Source organism: Mesocricetus auratus, unplaced genomic scaffold (assembly GCF_017639785.1).
Source record: "Mesocricetus auratus isolate SY011 unplaced genomic scaffold, BCM_Maur_2.0 Super-Scaffold_100038, whole genome shotgun sequence".
Lineage (NCBI taxonomy): Eukaryota > Metazoa > Chordata > Mammalia > Rodentia > Cricetidae > Mesocricetus > Mesocricetus auratus.
Window position 1 is genome coordinate 7399418 of NW_024429216.1, and position 12104 is coordinate 7411521.

The 12104-nt window shown below is 46.8% G+C and overlaps 1 long non-coding RNA gene across 1 annotated transcript; it reads left to right on the forward strand.

Moving 5' to 3' along the window:
- Positions 1 to 216: 216 nt before the first annotated feature.
- On the forward strand, positions 217 to 11882 carry LOC121135520. Its single transcript, XR_005872631.1, has 3 exons — positions 217 to 268; positions 7913 to 8061; positions 9259 to 11882. It is a non-coding gene; the product is annotated as an uncharacterized LOC121135520 (long non-coding RNA).
- The last annotated feature ends 222 nt before the right edge of the window (positions 11883 to 12104 follow it).

A 12104-nucleotide genomic window follows, 5' to 3' on the forward strand; every position in this document is an offset into this window, starting at 1 on the left:
GAAGAGGAAAGTAAATGAAGCGGTCTAGAACCTGGGTCCAGACTAGGGCATTAGCTGTCCCCCTTCTGCAGGGAACCCAGCCCTTCTCACCTGCGGGTCCCGGAGCTGCAGGACCAGATTGCAAGCTTGGCTATATAGTGGAGAGTCCTGGCTCCTTTGGCCACACCCTGGGTCACCTGACAAGCACATGGTGCCAACTTCCTGGAGGAGGATGCTGATCTCAGACCAGGTGGAATGGGGAGCCCTGAAGACCTGCCAAGGGTGGAGGGTGAGTGTGCAGCCTGTGTTCTGAGAGCCATGTGAGAACAGCTGGTGGTCACACCCCAGGAACCTATGGATCAATTCAACCCTGGAAGGGCGTCGCCCTATGGAGACAGCTGGGGAGCAGTATGCTAGACCCTGGGTCCCTGGGCAGGGTTAGCGTAGTGGGCAGGGTTTGAAATTGAGATGGGAGGTGGTAACTGGTCATGTTTGCTGGCTCACTGGCCAGGTTAATTTCTTTGACCCCTGCCAGAAACAACAGTAAAGGACCCATATCCGGGTCCTAGGTCCTTGCAGTCCCAAGCTGAGCCTTGATTCCTAGCCATCTTTGAGTCACCAGTGGAGGGCAGAGGTCTGGGGACGGGCAGGGCTCTGAGGCCTCCACCCAGGCCTGTGACATGTATCATAACATCCTTACCCCAAGCCCATCGGGGTCTCCTGGGTTTCTCACCTATGAGGTGGAAACGTGGAAAACTAGCTTTGATGGGCCCCTTGATGTTCGGAGGTGCTCTTTATCTACTTGTAGCAGAGAGGGGTACAGTGGGGGGTGCTGGAGCTCAGGCTTTGTGTGACAAAGGCCAGAGGTCTCTATTTCCTGATTCCACAAGACCATGACGATTTCACTTCCTGGAGAATTATTTGGTTTGGGATTTTTGCTTTATGTGGTTTTGTTATCCTTTCTTTCTTTCTCTCTTTCTTCCTTTCTGTCTGTCTTTTTTCTTTTTTTTCTCTCTCTCTCTTTCTTTCTTTCTTTCTTTCCTTCTTTCTTTCTGTCTGTCTGTCTGTCTTTCTTTCTTCTGTACTCTTGGAAAGGACCGGCTGGACAGGTTTTGAGTGACTCTGTTCCTCTCTGTTACCCTACAATTGGACTGAGGTGAGGCACGGGGACCAGGTGGCACAGAGAAAGGCAGGGTAGTGTGGGTTTTCTGGGCTGGAGTCAGGATGTCTAATGGGACTGACCTGACCCATGCCATACTCTTCTGATCCCTGCTGTGGAGATCACTGTTTCCTGAGGAGTCTCCTCAGCAAACAGCAGCTGCAAAGCCTAGAGTCCTCTGTCAACACCCCCCTCCCAAGTCCTCCTCCCTTATCACCGAGGCCTGGACTTCTGTGCAGCCTGGGAGGGTGGGGGATCTTCTCTCTCTAGAGCTGTGACATCCCATCTAACCACCTATGACAGGTTTTCAGGGGGGGGAAGATAAAGCTTTGGTACTGATAGGGCCCTCAAATCAACCAGGAAAGTCAAGTGAGTAAACAGGAGGCTGGATTAAAGCCAGAGATAATGAGAAACAGGGGGACGGGTGGGTGGGAGTGAGTAGGGCGGGAGCCATGCAGAAGGAGGACTTTGGGAGGACAGGGTATCGTCAGGGAACCCCTCTGAGAGCTGGGAGAGAACATGACCACGTCCCTGAGGGAGATGTGGAGTGGGAAGAGAGGGCATCAGGACTTGCAAGGAAGAAAGTGACTGCCAACTAGGATGTCAAACTACTCGGTGTGGTTACCTCTCTTCTCCCTTGAGGCACTCAGGGAGATGAGATGTGAGGAGGGAAACATTAGGGTGACTTTTCAGAGATAAGCCTGACCCCCTTTCTGCACACTCCTCTAAGCCTTAATGTCTCCCCTGACTGAAACCAAAGAGAAACACCTGCCGCTTTGGTCACTGCCCTCTGCGGATGGAGACCTCAGAAATAGGGTGGGCGGAGCAAGTTGTAGGAATACTGTAACTTGGCAAGCCCTTGTGTCTGTTACTCCTTTCAGGGTTCAAGTGTGTGTGTGTGTGTGTGTGTGTGTGTGTGTGTGTGTGTGTGTGCACTTGCATATGTGTGTATTATGACACACTCCTGTTCCCTGCCCCAGATTATTTATATTCTCAGGAATCTCACTAACAACCCCGGAAATAACCCAGAGGGACACTTCCTTATGGTCAAAGAAACCATATCCATCCTGCCAATGGTGGCTTTCTTCTGAGCCCAAGCAAAGGGTGCACACGCCTGAACTTTTGGGCCTCTCCTTATATCTGAGGCAGGCCACACCTTTCCAGACCCGGGGACCCGACCCTCTGACTTGTCTGGGCTCCGCCAGCCAGGGCACAGGGCAAATGGCTTACTGTGTCCAGCTAAGAAGAGGTTTTTCTGGAAGTTTCTGACTTTATTCCTTCACACTCTGGCCTGGATGATCTGACCCGGACGTGCACAGGGTCTGCTCTAAATTCTCCACCGACCTGCTACCTGGTTCTAGCTCCTTCTCTGAATCCTCAGACACCAATGTTTCCTCACTGAAACTGTCTTAGCTTGCACAGCACTTTCTGGGTTTTGTAACACGTTAGTCTGTTTCCTACACGCACACCTGCAACGCTGGTGACTTCCGGAATCCTTTTATGGTCTTTCTATAATTCTTTTCCAGAATGCAACCATGTTCGCCCATGTTGCCCAGCAGAACGTCCTGTGATGGACACTTTCTGTCCTTTGCCTGTGGTAGACAATGGAGCTATTGACCTCATGAGGCTACTGAGCACTTGAAATGTGAGAAGCGTAACGGAGGAGCCGGACATTTGTTTAGTGTAACTTATAAAGGGGACCTGTGTGTCCGGTGCTCACATTAGCCACCGCACAACAGTAGAGCTGTCTCTAGCACAGGCTCCGTGCTGTCCACTCGTCAGGGTGCTTTATCTGCCCCGCCATCCACATGCCTGATACTCATTTTCCATTCCTTCAGTTTCCTTATAGACAACTGTTCTGAAGTGATCCACGAGTCTATTTTTCCAAATATCTGATTAAAATAAGATACTGTATTAATAAGTAAACAAACCATAAATGTATATAGCTCATTAAATCACCTCAAATAAATACACCCTTACAATCTTCGGGTGAAGCCAGGCAAAGTCTTCAGCAAGAACATTCCAGCGTTGCAGAGACCCTCTCTGTGATCCCTCCCAAACGCTTCTCGAAAGCTAGTGACTATTTGGCTTCTAATGTCACAGGCTATTTTGTGATTGAATTCCTTGTAAATAGAACCGTGTTTGTCTTGTTCTGTGATTGTCTAATTTCAATTAATGGCTTCTTGGCCCAATTAACTACAATTCATTTTCAATGTGACATGCTACTGAGTTATATGAAAATATACTTATCCACAAACATTTGGGTTGTTTTTACTTTAATGTATTTTGTGCATGTACACAATTTCTTTGAAAAGTATCGTGAAGTTCCTAGCTGGTTTTTTGTTTGTTTGTTTGGTTTGTTTTTGGTTTTGGTTTTTTTGAGACAGGGTTTCCCTGTATTGTTTTGGAGGCTGTCCTGGAACTTTCTCTGTAGACCAGGCTGGCCTGGAACTCACAGAGATCCCCCTGCCTCTGTCTTCTGAGTGCTGGGATTAAAGGTGTGCATCACCAACGCCCGGCTGAAGTTCCTAGCTGTTAATTTCCCAGGTTACTGGATTAAGATTGAGATGCTGTCAATATCTTTCAAAACTAAGGCACTAATTTGAACTTGCACAATATGTACGACCTTTATGACCACTTCAGAGCTATGCCAATGCTTTCTAAAAGTGTAGCGGTATGGATCCGAGGTTCTGAATATTTTATGTTTTTGCATATGCATGTCTGAGTACACGACTGTGCACGGCGTGTGGGCAGGAGTCCCCAGCATTCTGCAGAAGACTCCAGATGCGCTGAAGTGGAGTTCAGAGGGCTGTGAGCCACCATGTGGGTGCTGCGAGCTAACCCTGACCCCTCTGCAGGGGCAGCCACTGCTCTCAGGGGCTGAACCATCTCTCCAGACCCTGACCTCGGTTTCAGTTTGCCTCTTTGTCAGCGAGGTCGGACACGTTTTCATGTGTTTATTGGCTGTTTGGATCTCTTTCTTGTGATTTCAGACTCACTAAGTTCCTTTCCCAATGTATTTCATTGTCTGTGTAACTGATCTGTATGGATTCTCCATACATTCTGAACATAAACTGTTTGCTGGTTATGATTTGCAAATATCCCCCCTTCTCTGTGACTTAGCTTTTAATATTCCTAAGAATACAAAAGAATCTTAATATTAATATAGTCCATTTTGGAACTGGCCTTTTCTTGTGACAATATTGAGTGCCCCAATCATGAACATTATCTTTCCATTTATTTAGATCTTGATTTCACCAGTATTTTGAAATTTCTCAGAATACAAATCTTCTACTTATTCTGTTAGATTTACTAACGAATTTTAACTTTTTCTGGTGCAATCATATTTCAGATTCCAGGCTTTCATTGTTAGTGTGCAGAAACTTATTCAACTTTTGTCAGGTTGGGCCTTCCTCTTTTCCCGAAGTTTAATATCTTTTTCTCATATTCTTGCTGCCTTCCGAATGGTTCAGAGCTCTGAGAGTTGGTTCTCTTTTCACGTGGCTTCTGGGGAACAAACTCAGGTCATCAGGCTCGTGTGGAAAATGCCTCTGCCCATTAAACCATCTCACTAGTCCTTGCTCATTCCTTTACTATCAAGTGCCTTTCCGCATCTATTGAGATGATCTTACAGTGCTGTCGTTCATTCTGTCAACGTGTCCTGCCATGTCTACTCTGTTGCTTATGTTGAAACATCCTTGCATCCCTGAAATTAATCCCATGTGTCCATGCTCACTAGAATACTCTAATTGCTGTCTGGTTCTGTTTGCTAATCTTCTGTCTAGGAGATTTTGCATCTATGTCAAAGAGAATATTAGTATTCCTTTCTCTTTTCCACCTTTGCGTTTGTTTGAGACAAGGTCTCTCCACATAGCCTTGGCTGTCCTGGAACTCACTATGTAGCCCAGGCTGGCCTCAAATTCACAGAGATTTGATCCCCAAGTGCTGCAATTAAAGGCATTTGCCACCACACCAGGCTATTTGCCTTTCTATTTTTATTATGATTCGTGATGATCAGCTTTCATTGCCAACTGGGCTGGATTCAGAACCACTCAGAAAACTCTGGGCATGTCTGTGAAAGACATTTCTAGCATGTTTTAACCAAGGAGGGGTTGTGTGTGTGTGTGTGTGTGTGTGTGTGTGTGTGTGTGTGTGTGTGTGGTGTTTTATGCACATTTTATGTGCACTAGTATTTTGCCATGGGTGTTGGGTCCCCTGGAACTGGAGTTACAGACAGCTGTGAGCTGCCATGTGGGTGCGGGGAGTTGAACCCAGATCCTCTGGAAGAGCAGTCAGTACTCCTTTTTTTTTTTTCCGGTTTTTCGAGACAGGGTTTCTCTGTATTGTTTTGGAGGCTGTCCTGGAGCTCTGTCTGTAGACCAGGCTGGCCTCGAACTCACAGAGATCCGCCCGCCTCTGCCTCCCGAGTGCTGGGATTAAAGGCGTGCGCCACCAACGCCCAGCCCCAGTCAGTACTCTTAACCGCTGAGCCATCTCTCCAGCCCACTAAACACTGTTTGAATTATTCCTTGTTATCCCCACTGATGTGGGTGCCCCTCTGTGTGCTATGAATATGTTTTGTTACCATTGGTTAATAAAGAAGCTGCCTCGGCCTATGGCAGGGTCAAATGTAGCTAGACGGGAGAGCCAAGCAGAGAGACAAGGAGAAAGAAGGCAGTCGGGGAACTGCCAGAGGAACAAGATGCCAGAGCATTGGCCGTAAGCCACGGGGCACGTGGTGATACATAGATTATTAGAAAAGGGTTCATTTATACATAGAACTAGCCAGTAAGAAGCCTGAGCCATTGGCAAAACAATTATAGTTAACATGAAGCCTCTAAATGATTATTTCATAAGCGGCTGCAGGGACTGGCAGGTAGGAGATACACCGGTCGAGCCGGGCCAGACGGGCCAGAGAAAGGACTTCCAGCTACACACCACCGTAAATGCTGACGGCACCGTGGACTGATTAAAAAGGCACAGAAAGGCCGGGCGTTGGTGGCGCACGCCTTTAATCCCAGCACTCGGGAGGCAGAGGCAGGCGGATCTCTGTGAGTTCGAGACCAGCCTGGACTACCAAGCGAGTTCCAGGACAGCCTCCAAAGCCACAGAGAAACCCTGTCTCGAAAAACAAAGAGATTCAGAGGGAGAACAAAGACTACCAGAACTGGAGCAGAGGCCCATGGGTTACGTTCTGTTTAAAAAGAAAAATCTGTCTTGGCAACTTAAATGAGGCTGAATTCAAAAGCAACAGACTAATTTGTTTACAAAAAGACATTTCAGTCTTGATTGCTGCTCTCAGGGAGAAAGACCAGCGATGGGAGCGAAATCGTACGAGGAGTCTGCTCTTGGAAAGGCAATCACGTGGACACGTTGAAGGCTGCAGACAGGAGGCTAGGGAGAAAGTTGTCATAGCTGTTAGGGAAATGAGCACAGCCCAGGAGAAACCTTGACCGCTTCACTATGATAACGGGAAAGCTGCTTTTAGGGCAAGAGCTAACGTCTGAAAAGTTCCTGCTTGTGAAAATGAAAATGCATTTAAGAAACAGAACTTACGCCGGGCGGTGGTGGCGCATGCCTTTAATCCCAGCACTTGGGAGGCAGAGGCAGGCGCATCTCTGTGAGTTCGAGGCCAGGCTGGTCTACAGAGCGAGTTCCAGGACAGCCTCCAAAGCCACAGAGAAACCCTGTCTCGAAAAAACCAAAAAAAAAAAAAAAAAAAAAGAAACAGAACTTACGAAACGAGGGAGTAGACAGACCGGGAGGGAGCGTCAAGGGTGAGCAGAGACTCTCCAGTCCTTTCTGTCATAGCCACAGCCAGCTGTAAAGAAAGTCCCTCGTTACTGGACTTTGGGCAACAGCTATCAAAAGCTTCAAGAGAACAATTTCTCTAACAAGATACCGTGGATATTTTACACCAGGGCTTAGAAGACTCACAGGCCAAGTTCGGCCCAGTCTTTTTTTTTTTTTTTTTTTTTGTATGGGGGAAACTAAAATGTTTTTTTTTTCTTTTTTACATTTTTAAAAGAAAGACATTCATGAGTGATAACATATGTGGCCTATACAACTTGGTATTTGCTAGTATTTGGAGAGAGTCCCCTGACTTGTTTTTGTGTCATTAGCTACCTGTGTGCAGAAGAAAAGGCAAACTTGATTAAGGAAAGGAAATAATGCTGCCTCTTTATCCTACAACCATGGCACTGCAAAAATAACCTCCCTTTTCTTTTTTATTTTTTTTTCTTTTTCTTTTTGGTTTTTCGAGACAGGGTTTCCTCTGTATTGTTTTGGAGGCTGTCCTGGAACTTGCTCTGTAGACCAGGCTGGCCTCGAACTCACAGAGATCAGCCTGCCTCTGCCTCCCGAGTGCTGGGATTAAAGGTGTGCGCCACCAACGCCCGGCTCCTTTTCTTTTTTAAAATGAACTATTTAAGTCAGAAAAAAGAAAAATGAATCAGAATTGAGAACATGTTGCACCCTTCCCCCATGGGGGTCTGCTGACCAGCTTGTGTCTAGGAGCTTCTAGCTAAACACCTCTGTCCACTCTTCCCAGTAAGGCCTGCGTGCAAGTTCCTGTTTCTGTCCATCCTTATTGTCTAAACGCTAATTCCTGTTTTGGCCCACCCTTTGCAGGAGGGCCCTGGGAACATAGGCTTCTGACCTTGATGGTTTTCCACCATGCCTGCCTTTGGTATATAAGTCTCCACTCTTGTTAAAATGAACGCCATTCTCCTTGTAAGAATGAGCCGCTGTCTTTGTCTTTATTTACATCCTTAGCCCTTTACCTCGGATCGTTGTGAAGTGTTGTCGCCCCATAGCCGCGAACACCGAACACCGTTGGCCTACTACAGATGGAGGTCTCACCGAGATCGAGAAACAAGAGAAACTGCTAAAGAATTACACTTGAATGCTGGCCAGCAAGTAAGGTAGGAGGGTTATTTGGATAGGGGTACCGAGTTAAGGGTACAGAGTTAGGCCCCAGATAGTGGGTCAGCCCCCTTAGAGGGGTGGTTTAAAGTTAGGCTCCAGATGATGGGTCAGTCCCCGTAGAGGGGTGGTTTAAAGTTAGGCTCCAGGCCTGGCTTGACCCATCGTGGTCAAAATTGTCAGGGAATTCCTGAGAGCCCACCCCCACAGAAAGCCAGCCAGCATTCTCATTAAGGTTAGGAGTGAGTACAAATAGGTATGGGTACAGCTAGTTCCTACCCTCTGTTGGAGGACCATTTGATACAATTGTTACAATGCCAGGGCACAATTATCAGACATAAGACAGCTAAGAACTTCTTGAAAACTATACATAAAGTCAGCCCTTGGTTTTTGGTCTCTGGTGATCTTAATTCCCTTGATTGGAACCAGGTTAGAGTGGACCCACAAAGAACTTTACATAACGAAGGGCCAAATGCCATACCAATTGTTGTCTTTTCTCTGTGGCGTCTTGTAAGGGCGCACTTATTAGTGATGATACGGTAGTAAAGGAGCAGGTCAGGAAAACTAAGGATGCCTTCACAGAGGCTCAAGACCTAGAGTCTGTTAGATCAATTCAAGCTTCCAATGTTTCCCCTTCTGAGTCCTCTCCCTCTTCTTCAGGACATGAGACGGAGGAACACGAAAAGCCTCAACAAAAAAGGGCATTCTCAAATTAAAAAACAAGCTTAAAAAATGCTCCCTTAAGCCACGTCCCCCTGCCTGTAATCCTAAGGCGGTTTTGGCATGTGGGCCTCCCGCCTTTTCAATCTGGCCATTTTTGAATCCTTTGCTGCCTTAGTTTGCCCCCCTGGTATTTGGCAGTGATTATATCGTGCTGTGCAGTTGGGGGGAGGTTGTTTGGCCTGGAGGGGTGAGTGCCGGGAACCGGGTGGCCAGATGGCACGGCTGCCGGTTTCCCTGGTGGGAATTTGGAGGTGCCTGCTGGCATGGGAGCCTATGCTCTGGGACAGCAGGTTCTTTTTTTTTTTTTTTAATTATGAAGCTGTTGGCCGTTTATTTGTTTCTTACTGGCTAGCTCTGACTTAAGAACTTAAGCCATAATCGCTAATCTAAATATTTCTCTTACCGGAGAAAGGGTCCGGACTTCTTACCCCTATGGTGGCTATATCGTAACTCCCTGTGTTTCTCCTCCCCAGAGTCCTCGTTGACTCCTGAGCAGGTTCTTTATGCAGACCTCAATGGCTTCTGGCTGCACATTTGGGGATCTTCAGACCACTTTGGGACTGGCTGGCTTGTGGGTGACAACGGAGAAGGTACAAACTGCTCATGCTCCTACAGGAGTTTTTTTTGGCAAGAGATTCCCATTCTTTGGGTTCATTCTCAAGCCTCCCTTTCTAAATCTGTGGTGTCCTACCCCCAAGCTATAGTTGAACTCCTGTTTAAAGCACAAAAAATTGCCTTACAAACCTTTGGTAAGCAGCCAGGTCAGGTTGTTACTCCTTTGTCCTGCCAACAAATAGAGTGGCTGCAAAATAATACTTGTGACCGGGCCATTTTCCTCTCTGTTACTCAGAGTTGTGTTGATAATCATTACCCATCCAATAATTTGGTTTCCTTTTTTAAAATGCATCCTTTGATTTTCCTAAAAATTGTAGTCTCTCAGCCTATTCCTAAGGGGCAAATGGTTTTCACAGATGGTTCTTCTAAAGGTACAGCTGGAGTCATGACTTATCCGATCATTAAGACAGCCAAAAATCCTACAACTTCTGCCCAAATGGCCGAACTTTCAACTCTGGCCCTTGCTCTACAACTCTTCCCCACGGAAGCAGTCCAACCCTTGGAGATTGCTGCCTATGTTGCGCCCATCTCTAGGATACAAGAGAGTTTATTACAGGTACAAGGTCTGCTATGGCAACGGAGCGAACCTGTATTTGTGGGACATCTTAGGGCCCACACCCCTTTGCCAGGGCCCCTCAGCGAAGGAAATCGCACGGCTGACAGGTATGCTCAAATTGGTGTGGTTTTACAAGGGCTCACTAAAGCACAATCCCTACATAAACACTTTCATCTTAGCCCAGGGTCCTTAACACTTTCATACTGGGATTACCTAAGAACAGGCTGTTCAAATAGTTAAGGATTGCCCTCTTTGTATAGAATTTCTTCCTGTGCCTCACTTGAGAGTTAATCCTCGAGGACTTTTGCCTAACCACATTTGGCAAATAGATGTAACGCATGTGCCATCCTTTGGTAAATTACAATTTGTCCATGTTTCTGTAGATACTTTTTCCCACCTGATATTCGTCTCTGCCCACTCTGGTGAAAAAGTGAAAGATGTTAAGAGCCACTGTTTACAGGCTTTTGCTTACCTGGGGGACCCAAAACAAATTAAGACTGAAATGGCCCCGCCTATGTCAGCAGAGGTTTCAATCACTTCTGTCTAGATTTTCATGTTTCCCCCAAAACTGGAATTCCTTACAACCCCTGAGGGCAGGCTATTGTGAAACATGCTCATTGCACTCTAAAAGCCTATTTAGCTAAAGAAGGGGGATCTTGAGGGCCACCTCTGCTCCCCTCACTCTACTCTATTATTTATCCTCTCTATCTTAAAATTTTTAATTGTGGATGCTTCTGACAACTCTGCAGCAGATCGTCATTGGCAGTCTGCTGTACAGCAAAAACCTCTAGTTAAATGGGAAGACCTAACCTTGGTCTTTGGAAAGGACCAGATCCAGTTTTGGTGTGGGCCCAGGTGTCTGTTTGTGTATTCCCACAGGATGGTGAGTACTCAATTTGGGTTCCAGAGCGTTGAGTGCACTCTGTTCCTGCTGATACTCATCAGCCACCAATAGACTCATTAGGCTTTAATGAGGAACCCACCTGTCCTGATGCTGGCGGGTCTTCAGTGTCAGGAGTATCCAGCTTTAATCAGCCTCAACCGTAACCTAGGAAAGGCAGCCCTCAGGATGGATTTGTCGGCTTGGACATTTGCTATATTCAATAACACTCCCTCGGGACAAATGCTTAATTATTTCCTCCAGGAATGCCGCTTGAGAAGCTGTTGGGATGGTGAAATATCAGCCTTGGTGGTCCGTGTTCCAGGTGTCATGCCTATTCCAGTGGAACACTCAGGAGAGAACCAGCTCATCCTCACAGGACACGGGAGTGACTTTGACATCACAGTGGCTGCAGTTTTTGGCTTCCCTATCTGTTAGCCTGTTGCCACGGCAGGCATGCAGGATAAACCCCCAGGGGAGGATGCCTCTACATTAAGTTCCCAAATTTATACTAATTACAATTGCGCACTTTAAATCTTAATTAACAAATGGACTTAATCGGCTATTCTAACTGAGATCAGGGTGCCTCCCTTTTGGGAGACCCCCATCTTAACAGGACTGCAGCAGACAGGTCTATTACTTAAGATACGAGTGGGTTGCTAGCCCTCGGGATTATGACCCTGGGCAACTCAGTCTTTAGCCCTAGTTTGCCATATGGAAAGACCACAAGCCCAGAGCCATTTTCTTACAAAGCAGATCATGCTTTCCTTGTCAACAGACAACCCCTCAGTGCAGGCCTGGTTTAGCCAGCAAGACAAATGAGTTATCAGTGACGGGTACGTTCCGGGGGACAGCTACCAACCTAAGACAGAGGGTTTGTGAGGCCTGGACAGACTTCTCGATGATGGGTAAAACAGATGTTAACGTCCTGGGCAAGCCGGGCATTGGTGGTACACACCTTTAATCCCAGCACTCGGGAGGCAGAGGCAGGCGGATCTCTGTGAGTTCGAGGCCAGCCTGGTCTACAAAGTGAGTTCCAGCCACAGAGAAACCCTGTCTCGAAAAAACAAAAAACAAAAACAAAACAAAACAAAACAAACAAACAAAAAAAAAAACGTCCCGGGCAACCTAAGCAAGATGCTCATTTTTTAATTATATAAAAAAGGGGGATTTGTTGCACCCTTCCCCCATTGGTGTCTGTTGACTGCTTGTGACTATAAGCTTCTAGCAAAACACTTCTAGTCCCCTTCTCCCAGTAGGGCCTGCGT